The following is a 3,154-nucleotide window of genomic DNA, read 5'->3' as shown; positions in this document are numbered from 1 at the left end:
CGAAGAGTAAATGGCACTGATTGTCATAGAACTTGCACTGCGGGTGCACCTAAGTTACGGTACTTGCAGTAAACCGAAAAAACCTATCATAGAACTTGCGCTAAGGGTGCAGATAGGTTCCAAAGGCCATCTAAACCGGCTAGCTACCCGGGTTTTTCGTTTTAATGGGCCCCATCATCATAAGAGCTCGGTAAGTGAATATCATTGACTTGCGTGTTGCTCCAATGTGTCATGCCTCGAAGAGTAAATGGCACTGATTGTCACAGAACTTGCACTGCGGGTGCACTTAAGTCACAGTACTTGCAAACCGGAAAAACCCATAATAGAACTTGCGCTACGGGTGCAGATAGGTCCCACAGGTCATCTGAACCGGCTAACTGCCTAGGTTTTCCATTCGAACGGGGCCCATCGCCGTAAGAGCTCGGTGAGTGAATAGCATTGACTTTCGTGTTGCTCCAATGTGTCATGCCTCGAAGAGTAAATGGCACTGGTTATCACAGAACTTGCACTGTGGGTGCACTTAAGTCACGGTACTTGCAAACCGGAAAAACCAATCATAGAACTTGAGCTACGGGTGCAGATAGGTCCCACGGGCCATCTGAACCGGCTAGCTGCCCGGGTTTTCGGTTCGAACGACCCCATCGTCGTAAGAGCTCTATGTGTGAATAGCATTGACTTGCGTTTTGCTCCAATGTGTCATGCCTCGAAGAGTAAATGGCACTGGTGGTCACAGAACTTGCACTGCGGGTGTACTTAAGTCACGATACTTGCAAATCGAAAAAACCAAACATAGAACTTGCGCTACGGGTGCAGATAGGTCCCACAGGCCTGTGACACGCGGGTGTCATGCTACAGTAAACTCCTATTAATGGTGCCATGTCATCGTAAATTATTTTTTGCTAATCATCACTTTGTTCCAAACCGACCTCAAATTCAAATTTGACAATTCAACTTATTATTTCATCAAACTATAAAACTAAAATGTTTGAATTTTAGTATATATTCCCTTCATAATTTTGATAATGAAACCAACCTCTTTTGGATTCCCAAAATGCGCCTGGCAATTAATTAAGTGAATCAATAGCAAAATAATTAACCCTTTTCAATTTCAAAAAATAGATAAACAATTCCATATGGCTTGAAACTTTTTGTGCATCTCTGGTATGTTACTAAGTATTTATGACTAGAACAAACATCATTTGACATCTAATCAACTGCAAAACCATAGCTTAATAGAAGACCGCATGCGAGCAATTCAAGAGGAATTGGCTAGATTCTTTCTTGACCACGTCATCAATAAAGCCGGAGAATACCACCATGCATGTGGAAGTTGACTTCATATGTTAGGTATTGTAAGAAATATTACACATTATATATATATAGCCAGTAGCATCGGTCAGTGATGACCCATAAGTGTAGGGGATCTATCGTAGTCCTTTCGATAAGTAAGAGTGTCGAACCCAACAAGGAGCAGAAGGAAATGACAAGCAGTTTTCAGTAAGGTTTTCTTTGCAAGCACTGAAATTGTAGGTAACAGATAGTTTTGCAATAAGATAAATTGTAACGAGTAACAAGCAATGAAAGTAAATAAAGTGCAGCAAGGTGGCCCGATCCTTTTTGTAGCAAAGGACAAGCCTGTACAATTTCTTATAATGAGAAAAGAGCTCCCGAGGACACATGGAAATTATCGTCAAGCTAGTTTTCATCATGCTCATATGATTCGCGTTCGGTACTTTGATAATTTGATACGTGGGTGGACCGGTGCTTGGGTACTGCCCTTACTTGGACAAGCAACCCACTTATGATTAACCCCTATTGCAAGCATCCGCAACTACAAAAGAAGTATTAAGGTAAACCTAAGCACAACATTAGACATATGTATCCAAATCAGCCCCTTACGAAGCAACGCATAAACTAGGGTTTAAGCTTCTGTCACTCTAGCAACCCATCATATACTTATTACTTCCCAATGCCTTCCTCTAGGCCCAAATAATGGTGGAGTGTCATGTAGTCGACGTTCACATAACACCACTAGAGGAAAGACAACATACATCTCATCAAAATATCGAACGAATACCAAATTCACATGACTACTAATAGCAAGACTTCACCCATGTCCTCAAGAACAAACATAACTACTCACAAAGCATATTCATGTTCATAATCAGAGGAGTAATAATATGCATTAAGGATCTGAACATATGATCTTCCACCAAGTAAACCAACTAGCATCAACTACAAGGAGTAATCAACACTACTAGCAACCCACAGGTACCAATTTGTGGTTTTAATACAAGATTGGATACAAGAGATGGACTAGGGTTTTGAGAGGAGATGGTGCTGATGAAGATGTTGATGGAGATTGACCCCCTCCCGATGAGAGGATCGTTGGTGATGACGATGGTGATGATTTCCCCCTCCCGGAGGGAAGTTTCCCCGGCAGAACAGCTCTGTCGGAGCCCTAGATTGGTTCCGCCAAGGTTCCGCCTCGTGGCGGCGGAGTTTTGTCCCGTAAGCTTCCTCTTGATTTTTTCCAGGACGAAAAACCTCATATAGCAGAAGATGGGCACCGGAGGGCCACCAGGGGGCCCAGGAGACAGGGGGAGCGCCCAGTAGGGGTGGGCGCGCCCCCCACCCTCCTGGCCAGGGTGTGGGCCCCCTCTTGTGCTTTCTTCGCTCAATAATTCTTATTAAATCCAAAAATGACTTTCATGGAGCTGTGCAGAATAGGTTTCCAATATTTGCTCCTTTTCCAGCCAGAATCCCAATTGTCGGCATTCCTCCTCTTCATGATAAACCTTGTAAAATAAGAGAGAATAGCCATAAGCATTGTGACATAACGTGTAATAACAGCTCATAATACATTAAATATTGATATAAAAACATGATGCAAAATGAACGTATCAGTAAGATATACGAAAATTTGTTGTTCGACCAATCCCTCGGAGAAGGAGAGGTCGATCACTTCTGTATATGTTCATGACGATCTTCTGTACTTAATAGTTTCCTTCGTTTGCTTATAGCTAGCTAGCGTGTCGAGTCCTCTCTATACATAGCGTCGACCAAGCACGGAGATAAGAGAGGACACTTCTCTCTATTAGCTAGCTAATACAATATAGGAAACCCCTAAATTAACCCTACAAAACCCCCCAAC

This window comes from Triticum dicoccoides, chromosome 4B, assembly GCF_002162155.2.
Source record: "Triticum dicoccoides isolate Atlit2015 ecotype Zavitan chromosome 4B, WEW_v2.0, whole genome shotgun sequence".
NCBI classification, from domain to species: Eukaryota; Viridiplantae; Streptophyta; class Magnoliopsida; order Poales; family Poaceae; genus Triticum; species Triticum dicoccoides.
Note: the sequence above shows the minus strand (reverse complement) of the source record.